This window comes from Dendrobates tinctorius, unplaced genomic scaffold, assembly GCF_039654945.1.
Source record: "Dendrobates tinctorius isolate UK_male_01 unplaced genomic scaffold, ASM3965494v1 ptg000060l, whole genome shotgun sequence".
Lineage (NCBI taxonomy): Eukaryota > Metazoa > Chordata > Amphibia > Anura > Dendrobatidae > Dendrobates > Dendrobates tinctorius.
This window is the reverse complement of record NW_027361728.1, coordinates 8,941,909-8,968,250: the sequence shown is the minus strand read 5'-3', so window position 1 is coordinate 8,968,250 and position 26,342 is coordinate 8,941,909. Positions and strand designations below refer to the sequence as shown.

At 46.3% G+C, this 26,342-nt stretch overlaps 1 long non-coding RNA gene across 1 annotated transcript in view; it reads left to right on the top strand.

Annotated features, from left to right (window-relative positions):
• The window catches only part of LOC141092491 (uncharacterized), a 28,696-nt gene extending 2,633 nt beyond the window's left edge, over positions 1–26,063 (top strand). Inside the window, exon 2 of the long non-coding RNA XR_012232814.1 lies at positions 24,915–26,063. This is a non-coding gene — a long non-coding RNA (uncharacterized lncRNA). The remainder of the gene's footprint in view (positions 1–24,914) is intronic.
• Positions 26,064–26,342: the final 279 nt, after the last annotated feature.

Here is a 26,342-nt window from a genome sequence, read left to right as displayed (position 1 = left end):
GAGTTCTTCAATTATAAGAAGTACTTTTCCACAGTCCTTATGGCGATAGCGGATGCTGACTGCCGGTTTGTGGCGGTGGACATTGGGGCTTTCCGAAGGAGCAACGACTCGCACACTTTCAAGAACTCCAATATGGGCCGGAGGTTGTACAGCAACCATTTTAATTTTCCACAGGCACAGCCTCTTCCCCAAACTGATGCTCCACCACTGCCATTTGTTTTAGTTGGGGATGAGGCATTTCAGATGTGCCAGAACCTGCTAAAGCCGTACTCCAGCCGTGCCTTGGACCACACCAAGAAAATTTTCAATTACAGGCTGACAAGGGCACGCCGGACTGTAGAGTGCGCCTTTGGCATTTTAGTGGGCAGATGGAGAATTCTTAGCACCGCCATCAACCTGAAAATGGAAACTGTGGACGAGGTTGTGAAGGCATGTGTGGTTCTGCACAACTTTGTAATGGCAAAGGAGCCACCGAACTTTGATATGGACGAACCTGCTGCCAACCCTTTGCCTGATTATAATCAGCACCCTCTTCGGTCTTCAGTGGAAGTTGCCCAAATGAGGGACAAATTTGCGGATTTCTTCGTAACCGATGTGGGTCGTGTAGCATGGCAGGACCAAATGGTATAAATATGTTTGTTAATAAATGTTAGCATCCTTCACTCTGGTTGATAACTGACCATGTCATGTTAAATATTTTGGTTGTACTATCTCCACTCTTGCATGCAGACTGGAGAGATGAGAAAGTTTTACATCTTCTACCATTCCCTGGCCTGGTGTCATGAAGTGATGATGCCCCCCCAAAAAAAAGCATCCTGACTTCATAAATAAAATAAAATAATAAAATACCATCCTCAAATCAGTCTTTATGATACCTGCAAGTTGAGAATATATATGCCTTGTACCCTCCACCATCATTCTGACCAATACCAACAGACAGAAGAGACTGGTGCATGAAAATACAAGTCATATATTTGTGTTTGTCACATCACATAGCTCCAAGAATGACACAAGAAACGTGTCAGTACTGGAGCTATGTGGTGTCACAAACACAAAGTGTAAGGCGCAGTGTGTGCAGGTGATGAAACACAAAATAACCAAACATTTTTATGAAAAAAAATTAACAATTTTTTTTATTTAGGATGGTGGAAATTTGGGGGTGTGGAGGGATGAGGAATGGCTGGTGGAGGTTGTGGTTAGAGGGGAGGGAGGAATTAAAGAAGTGGGAGAAGGGAGGCGAGGTAAGGAAATTTGGGAAGTGGGAGGTGAGGGAGGAGGGAGGGTGAGAGACCTCCTGCTGTTTTCCCTCCGATTTCGGCGGCTGCCTACCCGTCTTGTGCCGGAGGACATACTGGACCCCCGTGACCTGTGTGACCGCCTGGAGCTGGGGGACCGCATGGTGGTTGGGGACCGCCTGCCAGGATCGTGCTGCATGCTGGTGGTGGTGAAGGTTACGGTCGGTGCCGCAAATATCGAGTGCGGGTCCCCCGTCTGCTGATGCTCCGTGGTGGTGGCGGTGGCAGTCCAGGCAGGGGTGGTCCTCGTGCTGGTGGCGCTGAAGACAGGGGTGGTGACGGGCCATCCTGTGAATGGTGAATTCCACCGCCCACTCAAACTTTTTATCACCTGCTTAATTAGCGTCTAGACAACTTTCCAGACGTGTTGACCTTAAAAACGCATGCGCAAAAAAACGCAAGCGTGCGCAAACACATGCGCACGCATGCGCTCTCATAGGTGACAATGGGGGGTTTTTGCGCATTCCGTGCGCAAGCGTGCACATGCGTTTTTTTGACGAGACAGGGCGGACCAAAAAATGCAACATGTTGCGTCTGGCGCGCCTGGCGCAACAGACAAAAAAACGCATGCGCACGAAAACGCTAACATGCGCAAAACACTGCGCACGCCATTTTAAACATAGGGGCGCAGTGCGCATGCGCACGGTGCGCTGCGCGCAAAAACGCCAATGTGAAACCAGCCTTACACTGACAAAGTGACGTCTGGTCCCCACAGAAGATGCTGAGTGACCGACACCGCAGGTCACAATTATGGTCACATGAGGCAAAGGAGGATCGGAGCAGTGGTGGAGACGGAGACCAGTAAATAAGCATTTTAATGCGCACACTGGTAACACAATACTGATTTACCATCGATGGAGGCAAAAGAAAACTCTGGAATGCTCCTTAACGTTTGCCTTCTGCCTTTCAGTACATATGCAGCCCTGGAAGGCTAGTGCGCTGTGTTCTAAGTAGACATTGATTGGAACTACTGTAGAATATAGCTACCTGCTTAATTGATAATATACAGTTCAGGGTAGTGCAGGAGGGCAGGACTCTGTGCCAGGTACCCACTGGTAGCCGAAGGGCAAAAAAGGCTTGCTGCACAGACACTGCATCTTAAAGGGAAACTGTCACCCTTTTTTTCGGCTTGCAGCTGCCGGCATAGACATCAGGGGCTTATCTACAGCATTCTGTAATGCTGTAGATAAGCCTCCGATGTAACCTGAAAGAGAAGAAAAACACGTTATATTATACTCACTGGGGTGGCCGGTCCGGTCCGGTGGGCATTGCGGTCTGGTCCGACGCCTCCCTTCTTCATGCGATGACGTCCTCTTCTCCCGTCCTGTAATGGCTGCGGCACAAGCGCACTGCTCTGCCCTGTTGAGGGAAGAGCAGAATTCTGCAGTGCGCAGGCACCGGACCTCTTCAGACGCCTGCGCACTGCAGGACTCTGCTCTGCCCTCAACAGGGCAGAGCAGTGCACTTGCGCCGCAGCCATTACAGGACGGGAGAAGAAGACGTCATTGCATGAAGAAGGGAGGCGTCGGACCAGACCGCAACGCCCACCGGACCGGACCGCCCACCCCGGTGAGTATAATATAACATGTTTTTCTTCTCTTTCAGGTTACATCGGAGGCTTATCTACAGCATTACAGAATGCTGTAGATAAGCCCCCTGTCATGATCTCAGTGCGGGTTTGACTCGCACACGTGGGGTTAATGTTTGGAGCCAGTGCTGATGACTGGCATTTCTGGGGTTAAAGGTTGTGATCCCGATGCAGGCTTTACCTGCACACCTGGGGCTATGATTGTGGCCTCTCCCTGGTTCTGGGGGAGGCTTCTTATAGCCTCAGGACGCTCCCATCCCTGTCAGTTATACTTTCGCCCTTGGCATTGTGTGGTGACCTCTGAGTGTGTTAGTGCTGTGTTCTGGTTACTTGATTCTCTGTGTATGACTCGGTCTGTTCTCTGGATATCGCTTTGGATTCTGCCTGGTACCTCCTATGTCTGTTTGGTTTTGATCTCTGCTTGGCCCTGATTATCCGCTCTGTCTCATCCCTGGTACTGTACTGTGATCCTGTGTATGACCTTTGGCTTTGTCTGACCTCCCGTCTGTTTATTCCTCCTGTACCTCGTTTAGCACTGCTTCTGTACTCAGGACACGCGCACTGGCTCTATGAGCAAGTGTAGTGCGGTGTCTCTGACACCCCCGATGTGTATGCCGGCAGCTAATAGGGGCTAAAAAGGGTGACAGATTCCCTTTAAAAACAGCTTGAATTTCTTTACAAGTTTTCCAATGTGGAAAGTGTAGTGTAATGCAGTATGCCTACAGTTGTGGCCAAAAGTATTGACACCCCTGCAATTCTGTCAGATAATACTCAGTTTCTTCCTGAAAATGATTGCAAACACAAATTCTTTGGTATTATTATCTTCATTTAATTTGTCAGGGGAAACAAGGTCTCCAGGTTCCAGAAGAGACACCTGAGAGATGGCAGGAGCAGGCGGGATAACAGAACACCGCCGCGAATCAGTGACCTTCACCACTCTCCGCCTAGGAAGGCTATCCTGAGCACATGACGTGCAAGCCTGGATACATTTTTTGATGTCCCGAGCTCTATGAGGCCACCAATATGCTCCGGCCAAAAGCTTTGAGATTTGCATGTAGCCCCGATGGCGAGACGCATTGGACGCATGCGCCCATGCGAGAACCTGAGCCCTAAGATGGGAAGGGACAAAGGTCTCGATGACTGGTTCAGACTCTGACCATTGCGGGGAGCTAGCTTCTTGAGAAACCGCACATACATGGTGACAACCGCAAATGGATACCTGATCTGAGTCTGTATTAAGATTGGTACGAGACACTTCCATGGGCTCAGGGGGTAGAACCTCTAGCTCAGACAGCTCAAGTGGTTCAAAAAATTTAGAAGCCAAAACAGCTTTTCGCTTGGAGTGAGCCTGCTCCATACTGCGCTCCGAAAAACGGAGGTCGATACGTGAGGAGACGGAAATTAACTCCTCCAAGCTGGTGGGGATCTCTCTAGTGGACCAAAAAACGGTGATGAGGGCTGTTGTGAGCTCATTTTCGGGTTTGCTTCTGGTGAGGGTTATGGAGCTGGCTGTGCTGACAGAGGAGTAGTGAGTTCTCTATCTGGACTCCCTCTGTTGGTGAAGGGAGGTAATGAAGCTGATCTAAATGGCAGAGATCGGCCACCTGAGGAAGAGGACTGCGATTGGACATCAGGAGTTTCTGATTGGATTTAAGGCAGCCGACTCCCTAGTTTCTTGCTGGTGATTTTTCCTGACTGTGGCTTCTGGTTTCCAGTTTGGTTTCTGCCTTCCTAAAAGCTAAGTTTTCTCTGCTATTGTTCATATGAGTTTTTGTCTGGTTTACTTAGTTTTTGTGTTCAGCCAGCCCTGGCTGGGACTGGGCTGAATCCCCATTTTGTCTCTGATCAGTTGATGTCTTTTGCTCTCTCTTCAGAATATACCTGAGTGCTGATATAGTGTTTTGAAGTCTAGCGACTTCAGGGCCTTTTTCTATCAGACGTGTTGGACATTTTTTTGGCAGGGTTTTTTGCTTGATTGCAGACAGCAGCTTTTCTTTCCTGTCCTTTCTAGTTAGTGAGGGCCCCATCGTTTGCTCAGCCTATCTTTCTACCTGTGTCTGTGTTTTCATCTTGTTTCACCGAAAATACATGTTGGGGGCTGTCTATTGCTTTGGGGTCTGCTCTGGGGCAGTTTAGATTTTCCATTTTTTTCTTTAGGCTTATTTAGTTCTCCGGCCGTGACGAGGCATCTAGGACTACCGTAGGCACGCTCCACGGCTACTGCTAGTTGTAGTGGATAGGATCAGGGATCTGCAATCCGCTAGTTACCAACCTCTCCAGTTTTCTGGGCTTAGCTTGCTTTTTGTTTTTTTCCTCCTCTGTGACTCATTCATAACAGAATCACCAGCCATACCGCAGATTCTAAGGTACTCAAAAGCAGGAGAGAATTGTAAAAAAAAAAAAATTGTGTCAATTTTTTTTTTTTTTTGTATGTATATTTTCTACTCTTTTTTTTTTCTGGGGCCGTAGGAGGATTCTTTTTTTTTTTTTTTTCTTTTTCTCCGTGATGGAGATTAAGCAATTGTCTGATCGTGTGGAGCAGCTCACTGCTGAAGTGCGGGGAATTTCCGCCTATCTCACTCATTCACATGCTGTTGAATCAAGGATCCCTGCTCCTGATGTGTTTTCTGGGGATCGGTCTCAATTTTGGAATTTTAAGAATAATTGTAAATTATTTCTTGCCTTGAAGCCTAACTCATCGGGGAGCTCTGCGCAGCAGGTTAAAATTGTCATCTCCTTGCTGCGCGGCGATCCCCAGGATTGGGCGTTTTCTTTGACACCTGAAGATCCTGTTTTGACTAATGTGGATGCATTTTTTCAAGCCTTGGGGTTGTTATATGATGAACCTAATGCTATTGATCAAGCTGAGAGAGCCCTATTGGCATTGAACCAGGGTCAGGATCCTGCAGAGTTATACTGTCAGAAATTCCGAAAGTGGGCGGTCCTTACTACATGGAATGATAGTGCATTGGCAGCTCTCTTTCGGAAGGGTTTGTCTGAGACTTTAAAAGATACTATGGTGGGATTTCCTGTTCCCTCTGGTCTTGACGATTCTATGTCATTAGCCATTCAAGTTGATCGGCGTTTACGTGAACGCAAGACTACACGGGAGGCGCTGCCACATTTTGAACAAATGTCTGAACCTACGCAATGTGATGGAGCTTTGTCTAGGGCGCAACGTCAGGAGTTTAGAAGGCGTAATAAGCTGTGTTTTTTTTCTGTGGAGATGCCTCTCATGTTATTTCTGTCTGCCCTAAACGAGAGAAACGTTTTTCACACACATTTGCTGTGGGTGGTGTACAACCTAAGTTTCTTTTGGCAATTACTCTGATCTGCTCCTTATCCACATTTTTCGTGAAGGCTTTTGTGGATTCAGGAGCGGCCTTGAATCTAATGGACTTGGATTTTCCTAAACGTTGAGGTTTTCCTATGACACCTCTGCGGACGCCTATTCCTTTGAGGGGTATTGATGCTACTCCTTTGGCGAAGAATAAACCTCAGTTTTGGACCCAGGTGATAATGCGGGTCGCCCCAGACCACCAAGAAAATTGCAGATTTTTGGTGTTGCATAATTCACATGATACCATTGTTCTGGGTTTTCCCTGGTTGCAAATCCATAATCCGGTTTTGGATTGGAAATCTGTGTCTGTCGTGAGTTGGGGTTGTCGGTATGCTCTTGGCGACACTCCTGTTTTCTCCACCTCTGCCCAGTCGCATGATGTTCCTGACTATTTGGCTGATTTTTATGATGTATTTAGTGAGAGCAAGTCTGCGTCTTTGCCTCCTCATAGGAGTTATGACTGTGCAATAGAGTTGAGACCTGGGTGTAAATTTCCCAAGGGTCGACTTTTCAATTTATCTGTACCCGAACACGAGTCTATGCAATCTTATATTAAGGAGTCGTTGGAGAAGGGTCATATTAGACCATCCTCTTCGCCCTTAGGTGCTGGGTATTTTTTCCTGGCCAAGAAAGATGGTTCATTAAGGCCTTGTATTGACTATCGTTCCCTCAACAAAATTACGGTTAAATTTCAGTATCCGTTACCCCTGATTTCTGATTTATTCTCCAGAGTTAAAGGTGCTTGCTGGTTTACTATGCTTGACCTCAGGGGGGCGTATAATCTTATTCGCATCAAGCATGGGGATGAATGGAAGACGGTGTTTAATACTCCGGAGGGACATTTTTTTTTTTTTTTTATCATAAAGGTTTTTATTGAGTTTTCAGAAAAAATACAAACTTCTCATACAAAAACATCAAGAACAGGAGCAATGAGTAGCAAGAGGTGGAATAACCTCGAGCCATTATTAGAATATCAATCTGGGACATTAAATACCCCTTCCAACAACAACTTGAACATAGAAGCGGGGAGAGGGGGGGGGGAGGGGGAAGGGGAAGCAGCTCTACATGCATGGCATTCTTAGGCACAATCAATTTATTTATGGTGTAGGTGTCTGTATCTGGGGGAGGGCCGTTGCATAAAGGGAAGTGGCCCACGGATGCCATTGTTTAAGTCTCACCGTTCTCTTCTCTAGATTGGGGGTCAAGTTGGTTTCGTATAGCCAGTGTAGGTTGGTCCTCTCAATTAGTTCTGTTTTTGTAGGGGGGCTCACCGACCTCCACTTGTATGCCACACAGTACCTGCCGGCTATGAGAATGTGAGAAATGATATTTTTTAAAAGATCCGGGATCCCATCTAGGCCAATGTGTAGCACCGCTAAGGTTGGGTTTGGGGAAAGACGGAGACTAGTAACCTCATGGATTAGATTGAACACCTCCTGCCAGAAGTTAGATAACTTAGGGCAAAACCACCACATATGACACAAGGTGCCCCTGTGGTTGCATCCCCTCCAGCACAAAGGTGACATATGTGGGGAAAAAGAAGCCAGTTTAGTAGGGGAGTTGTACCACCGCAGATGAACCTTTTTTAATTGCTCTATGTGATTGAGACATGAAGAGAATTTGTGGATCCATTTTGAGGCCGCGAACCATTCTTGCGACGGAAGCTGAGAGGCTAGATCTTTTTCCCATTTGAGCATATACGGCAATTGTTTGTCCGGTTCCGGGGAGTTTAGCAGGTTATGGATGTATGAAAGGCCTTTGATTTTGCTATTTTGAAAGAATTTTTTAATTGCGGCGTGGTCGGCTGTTGTGGGAACCGGTAGGTGAGGAGCGGACTGAAGGAAGTGACGTATTTGAAAAAACTGGAATAAACTGTGTCGGGGGAGGTTAAATTTAACACACATTTCTGAGTACGGGAGTAGGACGCCTTCTCTATAGAGATCTGCTAGGGTAATTGGACCTCCACGTGTCCAGGCGGCAAGATTCAAATTCGGAATGAAGGCTTCCAGCGATCTAAGGGGAAGGCTGGGACCTAGAGCCTGTGACACTGGCTTGCTCCATAAGGACCAAGCTTTCTTTAGAGCTGCTGTGGTGGGTAGAAGATCGCCGGGGGGCGAAGGGGTTAGGAGCAGGGAGTCTATGAATTGTTTAGGGGAGTGGGCCTGAGCCCAGGTGTACCCAATCTGTAACCATCTCAAGTCTGAATCATTCTTCCACCAATCTCGAGCCGGTTCCAGGATAGCAGCTCTGTGATATGTTAGAATATTAGGAATACCCATTCCTCCACCACTGAACGGGGCATGCATACATCTCAGGGCTATTCTAGGTTTTTTCCCAGCCCATATAAATTTACTCATTAGCGAATGAATTTTGGTGAGATACCATTGCGGAATTGTTAGGGGCAGGCACCGAAGTAAGTAGATAATTTTTGGGAGACAGATCATTTTAAAAGTCTGCATTCTCGCCACCCAAGAGAGCGGGAGAAGAGAAAGGCGAGTAAGTTCTTTATCCAATGAGGTGTGCAGGGTCAGCAGATTTTTCCGGATCACGGAGTGTAGCGGGGCCAGTATAATACCCAGGTAGGGGATTCCCTCGTCTTCCCATTTGAAAGGGTAAAGATGAGAAAGAGTGGCTCTGGTAGAGGCTGGCAAGAAGAGCGGAAAAATTAAGGACTTGGTAATATTAAGCTTGTAATATGAGACTTGAGCGAAGGAGGACAGGATCTCCATTACGTGTTGTAGGGACACCTCTACATTAGTGCAAGATAAAATCACGTCATCTGCATATAGACTGACCACATGATTTATACTCCCCACTCGAATCCCCGAGATCCGAGGGCATTCACGGATAGTCTGCGCCAGAGGCTCTATAGCAAGGGCATAGATGATAGGGGAGAGCGGACACCCCTGGCGTGTCCCATTGGTTAATTCAAAACTCCGAGATATAAATCCGGATGCCAGAACTTTGGCGTTAGGGTTAGAGTACAGCGCCATTATGGCATTAAGTATGGGGCCTTTGAAACCAAACTTGGCCAGAACAGATTTCAGATATCCCCAGTGCACCCTGTCGAACGCCTTCTCTGCGTCCAGGGACAGGAATACAGTGGGGATTTTCCTCCCCTCAGCCACCGCAATCAGATCCAGCATACGTCTCGTCCCATCTTTCGCCTGCCTCCCCGCCACAAACCCCACTTGATCCGGGGAAATCAGTGATGGAAGAACTTTATGTATTCTAGCTGAGATTATTTTGGCGTACAATTTTAAGTCGCAGTTTAGGAGGGATATTGGCCTGAAGTTTCCTGGTGAAATAGGGGGTTTTCCTGGTTTTGGCAGGGTAGTTATAATGGCCTCTAGATTATTTGGTGAAATATCTGCTGTGGCTCGCCAAGAGGAGAAAAGTCTCAGGAGGAAAGGAGACAGGGTTTCAGTGAATTGCCTATAATAGGAGTTAGTGAGGCCGTCTGGGCCTGGAGCTGAATTTCTTTTGGCTGTGGTCACCGCCTGGCGAACCTCTTCCAGAGAAAAAGGGGAATTTAGTTGCTCCAGCTGTACTGCAGATAACCGAGGAAGATTAATATTGTTTAAGAAGGAATTAATTGCCGTTTGGGTAGGCTTTGGGGCAGTGGGGTCATTTTTAAGGTTGTAGAGAGACTGGTAAAAGTCAGCAAATGCGTTGGCTATTTCCGTTGGGTTGCGTATTGTGGCATTAGAACCCGTCACGAGGTATTCAATTTTACTTTGCATTTCTCGTTTTTTAACCCTCCTGGCTAGTAAGGCACCCGCCCTGTCACCCATCACATAGTACCGCTGTTTGAGGGATCTTAAGTTTTTCTCATAGTCTGCCATCAACACCTGGCGGAGCTGTGTTCTTAGTTTCCTGAGTTCGTCAGATGTCGACAAGTTTGGGGCAGATTTATTGTGGGCTTCCAAAAGTACTATGTGGGACAGTAGAGCTTTGTAAGTTGCCTGACGCCTCCTTTTCTCCCTAGTGGCAATTTTGATGAATCACCCCCTAATATAGGCCTTGTGTGCAGACCAAAGCGATTCCTCTGTCACCTCCTTGTTATCATTAAAGTTAAAAAAACTCTGCGAGGTCGGCCTGCAACTCCTCAGAGATTTGTCTACAGGCTAGGAGGGAGTCATTCATGCGCCACCGGGCAAAAACAGGCGCGCGGTTTTGCTCCTGAACTGTCAGGTATATGGGGGCGTGGTCCGACCAAGCTATAAGTCCAATTTTTGAATCTGAGCAATCCATAATAAGTGAGCTATCAACCAGAAAGTAGTCCAATCTGCTGTAAGAGGTGAACCGAGGCGAGAAGAATGTGTAGTCCCTCTCATTTGCATGTTGGCATCTCCATATATCATGGAGATGCCTTTCTGAAATTATTGTGCTCATCTCCTTCCTCTTTACAGCAGTATTGGAGCAATCCAGAGTGCTGGACATTACCATGTTAAAATCCCCGCAGATTATTTGCTTACCCTCTTTAACGGATGAAAGCTTGGAAAGAAACCTCAGCAAAAAGCTGATCTGACCAGAGTTGGGGGCGTAAACGGTTGCAATAGTATACTTAGATCCATTTATGGAGCAATTAATAATGGCGTATCTACCGTCAGGGTCTAAATGTTGTGAATGTAGTGTGAACGCAACAGTATTTTTTACACAAATGAATACTCCAGCCTTTTTTTTTTTTCCACAAGCCAGCAGTATGAAAGGAAATTTAGCATTATTTAACCTGTGCGAGTCCCCTTGGAGGAGATGAGACTCCTGACCACATATTACATCACATTTGGATTTAACCACTTCCCGCCAAAACATGGATCTCTTGGCTGGCGAGTTCAGACCCCTAACATTTATAGACATACAGTTCAGTACCATTGTACATGAAAAAAAAGTCTCTTGCCTAGAGCTGCAGGGGGAAAAGGAAGGTCAGGCAGGAAAGAGATAACACTAACAATATTGACTCACTAACATTACTGATGTTGGGAGCATCAGTCCACAAAGAAAAAAGCCCAAAAAAGGGGCCTGCGGTATGGTGGAAATTTACCGCCATGGGGGTTCAGGGTCCTGGTTGAACAGAACCAGCGGACCTTAAAAGTAGCAACTAAGTCTCAGCCGCGACTCAAACATATCACATAACTCACACGACGGACCAATCTTCATTCACTTTATCCTGTTGGGATGATCCTGTAGCTCTTGGAGATCTGGCCGGGAGATTTGCCAAGTTCCATGAGGATAGGAGCTTTGCCAACTGCTGTGGGGAATGGCAGGCGTGGGTATTTCCTGCTCGGAAAATCAGGATCTTTACAGGGAAACCCCATCTATAGGATATAGCTTCATCCCTGAGAACTTTGGTATAAGGAGCAAATTCCCTCCTTTTTGCCAGGGTTCCTGCAGACAGATCTGGAAAAATGGACAGGTGCCGGAATTGCTCAGACAGAGGGGGTCTCTTTCTCAGGGCTTGCAGCAGGGCTTCTTTGGTCTTGTAAAAGTGCAGGCGAGCTAAAGTGTCCCGAGGGACATCAGCACTGAGGGATTTAGGCTTAGGGACTCTGTGTATTCTGTCCACCAGGAAATCAGTTGCAGTCAGGTCTGGGAGCAGCTCCTGCAGCAAGGAGCCTAGAAAACTCTGCAGCCCCTTGTCTGGTATGGCCTCTGGAATTCCTCTGATTCTTATATTATTTCGGCGGGACCTGTCCTCTAAATCCAAGACCTTGGTATGGAGCTTTTGCACTTGTTCCTCCAGTGCTGCATTGGCATCAATGAGGCAATTGTGTGACTTTGTCAGCTCCCCCATTTTAGATTCAATATGTGCTGTACGGCTGCCTATGGCAGTGATATCTCCCCTCAGCTCAGCCACCATATCTTTCCAATCCTGCTGCAGTGATGAGCGGAGAGCACTGAGCAGTTTCTGCATTGTACCTTTGGTAAGCGGTATATCTGCAGCGTCTGTGTCCAAGTCTGGGCCTGCTGTGGATCCCCTCCTGGATGAGCGTGAGGAAGCTGTGGAGGAGGATGCTGCCGCCATTTTCCCTCGCCCCGTGCTGGAGAAGACTGTAACTTTCGCCGGGGACGGCTTCTTCTGGGATTTTCCCCTTGGCATGCTACGATCCTGGATACCTCCGCAGCACTCCCCCCCTGTGTGCAGAGAGATTGGTGCCGCTGGCGAGCCGCAATGAGCCGATTAGGAGTCGAAGTGGCTGGAGCTCAGCAGCTAAGTGACCGGTGCCATTAGCAAGCAGGCCACGCCCCCGGAGGGACATTTTGAGTACCTGGTGATGCCTTTTGGGCTCACTAATGCCCCTTCTGTCTTCCAATCCTTCATGAATGATATTTTCCGGGACTTTGTGGATAAGTGTTTGATCATCTATCTGGATGATATTTTGATCTTTTCCAGGGATTGGGATTCTCATGTGGAACATGTTCAGACTGTGTTCCGGATTTTGAGGGAGAATTCCTTGTATGTTAAGGGATCGAAGTGCCTTTTTGGTGTACAGAGGATTTCATTTTTGGGATTTATTTTGTCTCCATCAACTATTGAAATGGACCCGACCAAGGTACAGGCCATTTATGATTGGGTTCAACCCACTTCTTTGAAGGCTCTACAGAAGTTTTTGGGTTTTGCTAATTTTTATCATAAATTTATAGCTAATTTTTCTGGTATTGCTAAACCACTGACTGATTTAACTAAGAAGGGTGCTGATGTGCTGAATTGGTCTTCAGAGGCTGTTTCGGTCTTTCAGGAGCTGAAGCGGAGGTTCACTTCTGCTCCGCTTTTGCGGCAACCTGATGTCTCACTTCCTTTTCAGGTGGAGGTAGACGCTTCAGAGATTGGTGCAGGAGCTGTTTTGTCCCAAAAAGATCCGATGACGTCTAAAATGAATCCCTGTGCCTTCTTTTCCCTAAAGTTCTCCCCATCTGAACGCAACTATGATGTGGGGAATCGGGAATTGTTAGCCAGGAAATGGGCATTTGAGGAGTGGAGACATTGGTTGGAGGGAGCTACACATCAAGTTGTGGTCCTCACTGACCACAAGAATTTGATTTACCTTGAGTCAGCCAAACAATTGAATCCTAGACAGGCTAGGTGGGCCTTGTTTTTTACGCGTTTTGTTTTTGTGGTCTCCTTTCTTCCAGGCACTAAGAATGTTAAGGCAGACGCCCTTTTTAGGAGTTTCTTTGCTGATTCTCCTATTGTGACCAAGCCTACTACCATCCTAGGTGAGGTGGTAGATCTTTCTGCCATCTCGCCCGATTTGAGACGTGCTCTGGAAGAATTCCAGGAGGACAAACCTGAGCGTTATCCTATGGGAAAATTGTATGTTCCAGACCAGTGGAGGAAGAGAGTGATGTCTGAAGTACATTGCTCCGCATTGGCTGGTCATCCAGGTATTTTTGGTATCAGAGATTTGGTGAGTCGGTCTTTTTGGTGGCCCGCCTTATCTCGTGATGTCAGGAATTTTGTGCAGTCCTGTGGGACTTGTTCCCGGTCTAAACCCTGTTCTCGCTCTAGTGGGTTGTTGATGCCCTTGCCAGTGCCTAAGAGGCCATGGACCCATATTTCAATGGATTTTATTTCTGATCTTCCTGTCTCTCAGAGAATGACTGTTATCTGGGTGATTTGTGATAGATTCTCTAAGATGGTCCATCTTGTACCACTCCCAGAGTTGCCATCTTCCTCAGTGTTGGTACCCTTGTTTTTACAACAGGTGGTTCGGTTGCATGGGATTCCTGAGAACATTGTATCGGACAGAGGAGTTCAGTTTGTTTCCAGATTCTGGAAAGCCTTTTGTTCCAAGCTGGGAATTCAGTTGTCCTTCTCCTCTGCGTTTCACCCTCAGACCAATGGGCAGACAGAGAGAACAAACCAGACTTTGGAGTCCTATTTGAGATGTTTTATATCTGCTGATCAGGATGATTGGGTTTCATTTTTGCCCTTGGCTGAAATCGCTTTAAATAATAGAGCTAGTTCTGCCACCTTGATGTCGCCCTTTTTCTGTAACTTTGGGTTTCATCCTCGATTTTCTTCAGGGCAAGTGGAATCTTCAGCCTGCCCAGGTGTTGACACTGTGGTAGAGAGAATGCAGCAGATTTGGGACCAAGTAGTGGATAAGTTGTCTCTCTCCCAGGAAAAGGCCCAGCGGTTTTTTAACTGGCATAGGACCATTGGTCCCCGGTTTAAAGTGGGTGATATGGTTTGGTTGTCATCAAAGAATATCTCTATGAAGGTGGCTTCTCCAAAGTTCAAGCCAAGATTTATTGGACCTTACAAGATTTTGGAGATTCTTAATCCGGTTTCTTTTCGATTGGCTCTTCCTGTTATGTTTAAGATACATAACGTGTTTCATAAGTCGCTGTTGAAGAGATATGTTGAGCCAGTAGTTCCTATGGCTGCACCTCCTGACCCTGTGTTGGTTGAAGGTAATGTGGAATATGAGGTAGAGAAAATACTGGATTCTCGTCTGGCTGGACGGAGACTCCAGTATTTGGTCAAGTGGAAGGGTTATGGCCAGGAGGACAATTCTTGGGTCTCTGCCTCTGATATTCATGCCGATAGATTGGTTCGTGCTTTTCATCTGGCCCATCCTGATTGGCCCAGTGGCGTGGATGAGGGTTCGGTGACCCCTCCTCAAGGGGGGGGGTTACTGTTGTGAGCTCATTTTCGAGTTTGCCTCTGGCTTCTGGTGAGGGTTATGGAGCTGGCTGTGCTGACAGAGGAGTAGTGAGTTCTCTATCTGGACTCCCTCTGTTGGTGAAGGGAGGTAATGAAGCTGATCTAAATGGCAGAGATCGGCCACCTGAGGAAGAGGACTGCGATTGGACATCTGGAGTTTCTGATTGGATTTAAGGCAGTCGACTCCCTAGTTTCTTGCTGGTGATTTTTCCTGACTGTGGCTTCTGGTTTCCAGTTTGGTTTACTTAGTTTTTGTGTTCAGCCTGCCCTGGCTGGGACTGGGCTGAATCCCCATTTTGTCTCTGATCAGTTGATCTCTTTTGCTCTGTCTTCAGAATATACCTGAGTGCTGATATAGTGTTTTGAAGTCTAGCGACTTCAGGGCCTTTTTCTATCAGACGTGTTGGACATTTTTTTGGCAGGGTTTTTTGCGTGATTGCAGACAGCAGCTTTTCTTTCCTGTCCTTTCTAGTTAGTGAGGGCCCCATCGTTTGCTCAGCCTATCTTTCTACCTGTGTCTGTGTTTTCATCTTGTTTCACCGACAATACATGTTGGGGGCTGTCTATTGGTTTGGGGTCTGCTCTGGGGCAGTTTAGATTTTCTGTTATGAATGAGTCACCGTAGGAGGCAAAAACAGAAATGCTAGCTAAGTCCAGAAAACCAGAGAAGTTGACAGCTATCGGATTGCAGACCCCTGAACCTATCAACAACAACTAGCAGTAGCCGTGGGGGGTTCCTACGGTGCCCTAGACCCCTCGATCACAGCCGGAGAGCTAAATAGCCTAAAGACAGAAAGGGAAATCTAAACTGCCCCAGAGCAGACCCCAAAGCAATAGGCAGCCCCCAACATATAATGACGGTGAAGCAAGAAGAAAAAACACTAACACAGATAGAAAGATAGACTGAGCAAATGATGGGGCCCGAGCTAACTAGATAGGACAGGATAGGAAAGCTGCTGTCTGCAATCCGCGAAAAACCCTATCAAAATAAGAGCCAACAGACTGACAGGGAAAAAGGCCCTGAAGACGCTAGGTTTCAAAAAGACTGTGTCAGTACTCAGGTATTTTCTGAAGACAGAGCAAAAAGGCAAAAAGGAATTCAGCTCACCCCAGCAGGGAATGGCAGAATCCAGAAAAGCAAGGCAAACTAAAACCAAAACACAAATGCAAAAAGGCAAAGAAGAAAACTTAGCTTTTTAGGAGCAGGAATCAGACTGGTCTCCTAGAATTCCACAGAGAAATCACCAGCGAGGCAGAAGGGCGTCGCCTGACTTATATCCAGTCAGAGATCCCTGTCGCCCAGTCATCCTCTCCCAGCTCAGGTGCTTGGTAATCAGCCTCACTACCTTCCTTCATCAGAAGAGGGAGTTCATCAGACCTCAATGGTGAAGGGGAAAATGAACTCATAACAGTACCTCCCCCTTGAGGAGAGGTCACCGAACCCTCATCCACGCCACCAGGGCGATCAGGGTGAGCCCAATGAAAGGCACGCACCAATCTTTTGGCATGAATATCAGAGGCAGAGACCCAGGAATTATCCTCCTGACCATAACCCTTCCACTTAACCAAATACTGGAGTCTCCGTCTAGCCAGACGGGAATCCAGTATCTTCTCTACCTCATATTCCATGTTACCTTCAACCAATACAGGTTCCGGAGGTGCCACCCCAGGAACTACTGGTTCAACAAACCTCTTCAACAAGGACTTATGAAACACATTATGGATTTTAAATGTGACAGGAAGAGCCAACCGAAAAGAAACCGGATTAATGATCTCCAAAATCTTGTAAGGCCCAATAAATCTAGGCTTAAACTTAGGAGAAGCTACCTTCATAGTGATATTTTTTGATGATAACCAAACCATATCACCCACCTTAAACTGGGGACCTATGTCGGTTGGAAAACCGCTGGGCCTTTTCCTGGGAGAGAGATAACTTATCCACCACTTGGTCCCAGATCTGGTGCATTCTCTCCACCACAGTGTCAACACCTGGGCAGGCACAAGGCTCCTACTGCCCTGAAGAAAATCGAGGATGAAACCCAAAGTTACAAAAAAAAGGTGACATCAAAGTGGCAGAACTAGCTCTATTATTTACAGCAAATTCGGCGAAGGGCAAAAATGAAACCCAATCATCCTGATCAGCGGAAATAAAACATCTCAAATACGACTCCAAGGTCTGGTTTGTTCTCTCCGTCTGCCCATTGGTCTGAGGGTGAAACGCAGAGGACAAGGACAACTGAATTCCCAGCTTGGAACAGAACATCCTCCAAAATCTAGACACAAACTGAACTCCTCTGTCAGATACAATGTTCTCAGGAATCCCGTGCAAGCGAACCACCTGTTGCAAAAACAGGGGCACCAACTCAGAAAAGAAGATGGCAACTTAGGGAGTGGTACAAGATGAACCATCTTAGAGAACCTATCACAAATCACCCAAATAATAGTCATCCTCTGAGAGACAGGCATATCAGAGATGAAATCCGTTGAAATATGGGTCTATGGCCTCCTGGGGACCAGCAAAGGCATCAACAACCCACTAGAGCGAGAACAAGGTTTAGACCAGGAGCAAGTCCCACAGGACTGCACAAAATTCCTGACATCACGAGACAAGGCGGGCCACCAAAAAGACCGACCAGATCTCTAGTACCAAAAATACCTGAATGAGCAGCCAATGCAGAGCAATGAGCTTCAGACATCACTCTCTTCTTCCACTGGTCAGGAACAAACAACTTTCCACTGGGACAACGCTCAGGTTTGTCCTCCTGGAACTCTTCCAGAGCACGTCTCAAATCGGGCGAGATGGCAGAAAGAACTACCCCTTCGCCTAAGATGGTAGCAGGCTTGGTCACCACAGGAGAATCAGCAAAGAAGCTCCTAGAAAGAGTGTCAGCCTTGACATTCTTAGTGCCAGGAAGAAAAGAGACCACAAAATCAAAACGTGTAAAAAACAAGGCCCATCTAGCCTGTCTAGGGTTCAAGCGTTTGGCCGACTCCAGGTAAATCAAATTCTTGTGCTCAGTGAGGACCACGACTTGATGTTTAGCTCCCTCCAATCAATGTCTCCACTCCTCAAATGCCCATTTCATGGCCAACAGTTCCCGATTCCCTACATCATAGTTAAGTTCAGATGGGGAGAACTTTCGAGAAAAGAAAGCACAGGGATTCATTTTAGATGATACAGGATCCTTTTGGGGCAAAACAGCTCCTGCACCAATCTCAGAAGCGTCCACCTCTACCTGGAACAGGAGTGAGACATCAGGTTTCTTCAAAACCGGGGCAAAAGTGAAACTTCGCTTCAGCTCCTGAAAGGAAGAAACAGCCTCCGGAGACCAATTCAACACATCAGCACCCTTCTTAGTCAGATCAGTCAATGGCTTGGCAATACTAGAAAATTTTGCTTTAAATTTCCGATAAAAATTAGCAAAGCCCAAAAACTTCTGAAGGGCCTTCAAAGAAGTGGGATGAACCCAATCATAAATGGCCTGTACCTTGGCCGGATCCATTTCAATAGTTGACGGAGACAAAATAAATTTCAAAAATGAAATCCTCTGTACCCCAAAAAGGCATTTCGATCCTTTGACATACAGAGAATTCTCCCTCAAGATCCGGAACACCGTCCAAACATGTTCCACATGAGAATCCCAATCCTTGGAGAAGATCAAAATATCATCCAGATAGATAATCAAAAATTTATCCACAAAGTCTCGGAAAATGTCGTTCATGAAGCACTGGAAGACAGAAGGGGCATTAGTGAGCCCAAAAGGCATCACCAGGTACTCAAAATGTCCCTCTGGAGTATTAAACGCCGTCTTCCATTCATCCCCATGCTTAATGCGGATAAGATTATACGCCCCCCTGAGGTCAAGCTTGGTAAACCAGCAAGCACCTCTAACTCTGGAGAATAGATCCGAAATCAGGGGTAATGGATACTGATATTTAATAGTAATTTTCTTGAGGGCACGATAATCAATACAAGGCCTTAATGAACCATCATTTTTGTCCACGAAAAAAAAAACAGCACCTAATGGTGAAGAGGATGGTCTAATATGACCCTTCTCCAACGCCTCCTTAATATGGGATCGCATAGCCTCGTGCTCGGGTACAGATAAATTGAAGAGCCAACCCTTGGGAAATTTACACCCCGGGCTCAGTTCAATTGCACAGTCATAACTCCTATGAGAAGGCAAAGACGCAGACTCATTCTCACTAAATACATCATAAAAGTCCGCCAAATAGTCAGGAACATCATGCGACTGAGGAGAGGTGGAAAAAACTGGAGCCTCACTAAGGGCACACTGACAACCCCAACTCACCACAGACACAGATTTCCTGTCCAAAACTGGATTATGAATTTGCAACCAGGGAAACCCCAGAACAATGGTATCATGCAAATTATGCAACACCAAAAATCTGCAATTTTCTTGATGGTTTGGGGCGACCCGCATTACCACTTGGGTCCAAAACTGAGGTTTATTTTTCACCAAATGAGTAGCATCAATCCCCCTCAAAGGGATAGGCGTCTGCAGAGATGTCATAGGAAATCCACAACGTTTAGCAAAATCCAAGTCCATTAGGTTCAGGGCTGCTCCCGAATCCACAAAAGCCGTGGCTGAAAATGTGGACAGGGAGCAGATCAGAGTAATTGCCAGAAGAAACTTAGGTTGAACACCAACCACAGAAAACGTGTGTGCAAAACGTTTCTCTCGTTTAGGACAGACAGAAATAATATGAGAGGCATCTCCACAAAAAAAACACAGCTTATTACGCTTTCTGAACTCCTGACGTTGCTCCCTGGACAAAACTCTATCACATTGCATAGGTTCAGACACTTGTTCAACAGGTGGCAACACCTCTCGTGCAGTCCTGCGTTCACGTAAACGCCGATCAACCTGAATGGCTAATGACATAGAATCGTCCAGACCAGAGGGAACAGGAAATCCCACCATAGGATCTTTTACGGCTTCTGACAAACCCTTCCGAAAGAGAGCTGCCAAGGCATTATCATTCGAGGCAGTAAGGACCGCCCACTTTCGGAATTTTTGACAGTACAATTCTGCAGAATCTCGACCCTGGCTCAATGCCAACAGGGTCTTTTCAGCCTGATCAATAAAAGAAACAAAACAGGCGCATCCACTGTGTGAAACCTTTAAAACACAATTGTAATGGTGAGGCAAGGAGAGACTCACCTGATAGGGTTGTGAAACTTCAGTCACAACACCTACAAACGCATGAAACAGCTGCTGCAGTCTGCACAGGGTCCAAGGACTTGTAAGATAAGATGGCTTTAAGGTGCAATGATACCCTGCGCTGCTGTAGGTAAAATTCAAGGAACTTTATTGGTGCCTACGCGTTTCCTGAGCTGTCCCAGCTCACTTCATCAGGGTATAATACAAGCATAGCAACTGACGAAAAGCAGTGAAAAAGTCCTCATATCACAAGGTAAAGTGCAAAGTAGGTTTTTATTGAAAGGTGAAACAAACAGAACATGGCTAAAAAGTGACATTGGTGGGAAAAGAAAGGCCGGGTAGCAATGGCAGCTCCAAATAAATAGTCATGAGAAATGCATGAACAATGTGAAGTGTCTAAATGTCTAAACATAAAAAGTGTTTGCCCATGAACGTGACCATAGCTACAGGGAAAGAAATCCCTAAATGAATGATGACAGGCAAAAACATACAATATGGTAATCAAGGGGACACTTACACAAGAAGGAGCAGCAAGGGAGACCACAGCCGTACCCCAACGCGCGTTTCGGCGATAATGCCTTCCTCAGGGGGCATGTGTTACTGCTGACAAAGGCCCATTATATAGGGGAAGTGAAAGTGAAAGTACAAATCGTGCCCAGGATCAAGACACACCCACACATCGATCACAGCTAATGCAGACAAATCACAAGGGATGGTTGAAAGTGGAAGCACCAATCACGTCCAAGCACTGGACACACCCACCATCCCAGCAGATGACCACCGCTGACGTAGACAAACCACGGGGCCCCGTGCAGTCAAACGTCAGACGGTGGGCAGGAGGGACTCTGTCTGTACTCTGTCTGTACTGCGCATGCGCCGATTGCGTCACGGACCACGTGACATTACCCTCCTCCCTCCTGCCCACCGTCTGACGTTTGACTGCACGGGGCCCCGTGGTTTGTCTGCGTCAGCGGTGGTCATCTGCTGGGATGGTGGGTGTGTCCAGTGCTTGGACGTGATTGGTGCTTCAACTTTCAACCATCCCTTGTGATTTGTCTGCATTAGCTGTGATCGATGTGTGGGTGTGTCTTGATCCTGGGCACGATTTGTACTTTCACTTTCACTTCCCCTATATAATGGGCCTTTGTCAGCAGTAACACATGCCCCCTGAGGAAGGCATTATCGCCGAAACGCGCGTTGGGGTACGGCTGTGGTCTCCCTTGCTGCTCCTTCTTGTGTAAGTGTCCCCTTGATTACCATATTGTATGTTTTTGCCTGTCATCATTCATTTAGGGATTTCTTTCCCTGTAGCTATGGTCACGTTCATGGGCAAACACTTTTTATGTTTAGACATTTAGACACTTCACATTGTTCATGCATTTCTCATGACTATTTATTTGGAGCTGCCATTGCTACCCGGCCTTTCTTTTCCCACCAATGTCACTTTTTAGCCATGTTCTGTTTGTTTCACCTTTCAATAAAAACCTACTTTGCACTTTACCTTGTGATATGAGGACTTTTTCACTGCTTTTCGTCAGTTGCTATGGTTATATGCAGTGTGTTCTGCACTATCCATTCATGTGCTGGAATCTTGGTTGTGATTACCAACACATCTAAATCACTATGATTTTGATAACCCACTCCAGCACATTTTGCTGTCTTTCATTTTTACGATTTACTCTTGCTGTGTTATGCACAGGTCTCTCAGTCAGCACTATGGATTTTCGAGCCAGAGAACAAACCTGGCTGTCCCAAATGGATCGGGTGTTCAGCGGCAACACGGCTGATTCATTACAGACTCCGGATTTAGGATTGGAGGACAAATTTTCTGTGATTAAAAATATGCTTCTTAAGAGGTCCAAACTTTGGTGGAACAGGAGTTTTTTGGACAAATATGTAACTAACAAAATGATCCCCAGAGGTCTGAGGGTTAAAATTATCCCGTCCTTTCCCATTGATGATGAGGCTCTCATCACTAAGTGGGAAGAAACATGTAATGTATGTTCAGTATCTCTGATGAGATTGCTTATTGAGCACAATACATCCGTTATTAATAATCTTGATACTATAATTGACACGTCCCTAAATGAATTTCGTACCTTATGTCCATCTGATAAAATGCTCAAATTTGAGACAGATCTTGATAAAACTATGGACTCCCTTGTTAAAAAGATTCAGGATTCTCAAGTTTCCAAATTTAACAGGGACTCTAGAGATTACTCATCCAAGAGAGTTTATTTATGGAGACAGAGTGCTATCCAGCCTTCCTCACGTAAGGCTTCTTCTGCTCTGTCTATCTCCTCCATGAGTGGGAAGTCTGATGTATCGTCTACCTCTTCACTATCTGCTTCCAACAATGAGATGGCAAGGTTGCGGGACCATACGTTCCATCCGTACAAGCGGAATCTGGGCGCCTCTGGACACGATAATAAGGTGATTAATCTTAGTGACGTTTCCCTTTCTGCGGCAGATCTGCGGCTCCTCAGTAGGGGTCTCTCTTTCTCTCCAGCGTCTGGATTTGATCTATTTGACACCATTAAGGATCTCCACCTATTCGCGCGATCGTTGCTATTTAAGAGATATTTTCACTCTAACGACATGCAATCCCTGTTTCCCACAGAGGAGGAACAGGCGGCGTTAACCATATTGGAGGAGCTGGCATCTGGAAATGAAAATGATGGAGGTAAGATTCCCCCGTCCATTCGACCAAAATCCAAGAAGTTCCCCCCATTATCCTCTTGTGCTGCCATTGATATGTTCGTCCGGGTGGTTACGGAGGAGTTCTATAATATTCCTCGGTTTATTACTAATGACAATATTTCCCTTGGGGAGAGATGTAGGCTGAGAGCACTTCAAAATATACCTGGGGTTCTTATTAAACCTGCTGACAAGGGTGGTAATGTCGTCCTGTGGCCGGTAGACATGTACGAGAAGGAGGTATTTAGACAACTGAATAACATCGTCTGTTATAAGAAATTAACATATAACCCTCTCTCTGCCTACTCCGCCATGTTGGAGACTATTCTTAAAAATGCTACACAGGACGACATTATCACTAAAGAGCTACATAATGCTCTTATTGTACCCGAACCCAAAGTCCCCACCCTATATCTTCTCCCCAAGATTCATAAGAGCTCCTCTGTTCCACCCGGGCGGCCTATTGTCTCGGGACGGGGGAACTTCTTGGAAAATGTTAATAAATGGATTGATTTCCACCTGCAGCCCCTTGTCACTAGCCTTCCCTCCTTTCTTCGTGATACAGGTGATCTATTGCGCAGGGTCGACGGGTTGTGCCTTGGGGGTGATACTCTTTTAGTCTCGGCGGATGTAGAATCCCTATATACCAATATCAAACACACTGATGGCCTTAAGGCGGTCAAATACTTTTTAAGTACTTCCAACCTTAGTCCAGGTTTAAGGGACCTCCTGCTGAGACTACTTGAGTTCACCCTCACTCACAATTTCTTTGTCTTTAAGGGGTCCTTCTACCTACAGCTCCAGGGGACCGCGATGGGTGCGGCCTATGCGCCCTCCTATGCGGGTCTTTTCCTGGGGCTGTGGGAGAGGGACCTCTTCATGTCAGACGAAGGTCTCTCAATGTGCCGTGTCCCTTTGTGGACGCGGTACATTGATGATATTTTCTTCGTCTGGCATGGCACACCCGCCGACCTTGAACAACTTATTACTCTCTTAAATGGCAACGATCTGAATATCCATCTAACGTTTTCATATAGTGGGGAGTCCCTTGATTTTTTAGATGTTACTATTAAGAGGGACCGCGCTGGGGTCCTGCAGACGGACATCTTCAGGAAGGCAACCGCCACTAACTCTTTGTTACATGCTAGTTCTAGCCATCCGAAGCACATTATTCGTGCCGTTCCCGTGGGGCAGTTCCTACGTCTCCGTAGGATCTGCTCCACGGACGATGATTTTTTTAGGCAGGCTGAAATTCTGCGCCAACGTTTTCTGGTACGTGGCTATAGCCACAGGTCCATTAAGCGGGCCCTCAATAGGGCCAAGTATGCTTCCCGCCATGATCTTTTATATCGCTCTGAATCTGTCCAGCACCCTAATAAAGATGGGACTATTAGGTTCGTTACTACATTTAGCTCTAGGTCCAACCAGGTACGTATGGCCTTACAGAGAGCCTGGCCGATCCTTCGGGTTGACCCGATTATCAATCAATTTCTATCCCATAGACCATCTATGTCCTTTAGGCGCTCTAAGAATCTTAGAGACCATTTGGTCTCCAGTCATTACATTGCTCGTAAACCACAGACTTTCTTGGATAAACTTAGTCCTGGGGGTGGCTGTGTCCCGTGTGGTGGTTGTGTGGCATGTCCCAATATAATACGTGATAACTCTTTTTGTGACTCTAGTACCACTACATATGACATTCGTCAGAGAATAACTTGTACCACTAGATATGTCATATATTATGCCACCTGCCCTTGTGGCCTGATCTACATCGGCCTCACAACACGCCAACTTAAAGTAAGAGTGAGGGAACATGTGCTGGGCATCCTAGCGGCACGCACACATGATGACCCCGCTACCCTCAGAACCATACCACGTCATTTTTTTGATTTTCATGACTGTGACGCTGCCCTATTGAAGGTTAAAGGTATTGATGCGCTCAAAATTGATGTCCGAGGCGGGGGTTTATCCAAAAGACTCAGCCAGCTCGAAGCCCGGTGGATCTGGCGACTCAAGACTGTTCACCCACATGGCCTTAATGAGAGCCTCTCTTTTGCTCCTTTCCTATAATCCAATTATGTGATATTGGTTTGTATGTTTTTTAGCATGTTTTTAATTTATTTTATTCTTATTATAGTGACTTCGTGTTTCTGCTGCCCCTCGGCCCCTCATGTGGATGAACATTTCAGTCCTGTTCCATGGGGATGTGATGCCTAACGGATCCTCACTACACACCCAACCTTTGGTTTCCTGATCTTTGCACTGGACATTCCTTTTTTGGTTCTGCATTTGGGCCAACAATATGTTGTGTATATATGTCCTCTTCTAGTCAGATTTGGTTCATGTGTAGTTATGTTCTTGTATGGACTCCTTTTAATTTAACTTTTTTGTATTATTGTTATCATTCTCTCTCATTTGCTTGTCTCATGCATACATTATAATACCGTAAGAGAGAGAGATACAGATATATATATATTCATCTATCCATTGGTTGCCTTTACTCTGTATGATATCTATCCTGCTTTGGCTTCCCCTATGTCTATCTTTATATTGGCCGCTATATACTACTTTAATTATATGCTGGCGCTGATTCCAGCTTTGCCCTTACATTTTTCCCCTTTCCAAAATGGCCGCTGTCGACTCTGTCTGTACTGCGCATGCGCCGATTGCGTCACGGACCACGTGACATTACCCTCCTCCCTCCTGCCCACCGTCTGACGTTTGACTGCACGGGGCCCCGTGGTTTGTCTACGTCAGCGGTGGTCATCTGCTGGGATGGTGGGTGTGTCCAGTGCTTGGACGTGATTGGTGCTTCCACTTTCAACCATCCCTTGTGATTTGTCTGCATTAGCTGTGATCGATGTGTGGGTGTGTCTTGATCCTGGGCACGATTTGTACTTTCACTTTCACTTCCCCTATATAATGGGCCTTTGTCAGCAGTAACACATGCCCCCTGAGGAAGGCATTATCGCCGAAACGCGCGTTGGGGTACGGCTGTGGTCTCCCTTGCTGCTCCTTCTTGTGTAAGTGTCCCCTTGATTACCATATTGTATGTTTTTGCCTGTCATCATTCATTTAGGGATTTCTTTCCCTGTAGCTATGGTCACGTTCATGGGCAAACACTTTTTATGTTTAGACATTTAGACACTTCACATTGTTCATGCATTTCTCATGACTATTTATTTGGAGCTGCCATTGCTACCCGGCCTTTCTTTTCCCACCAATGTCACTTTTTAGCCATGTTCTGTTTGTTTCACCTTTCAATAAAAACCTACTTTGCACTTTACCTTGTGATATGAGGACTTTTTCACTGCTTTTCGTCAGTTGCTATGGTTATATGCAGTGTGTTCTGCACTATCCATTCATGTGCTGGAATCTTGGTTGTGATTACCAACACATCTAAATCACTATGATTTTGATAACCCACTCCAGCACATTTTGCTGTCTTTCATTTTTATAATACAAGCATGCAATGCAGGAGTTTATATACAATCCAAAGTGGGGAAAAAAAAAAAAAAAAGGGGGCAGGATAAGTAACTGCCACATCAGCAGGGCAATGGTATAA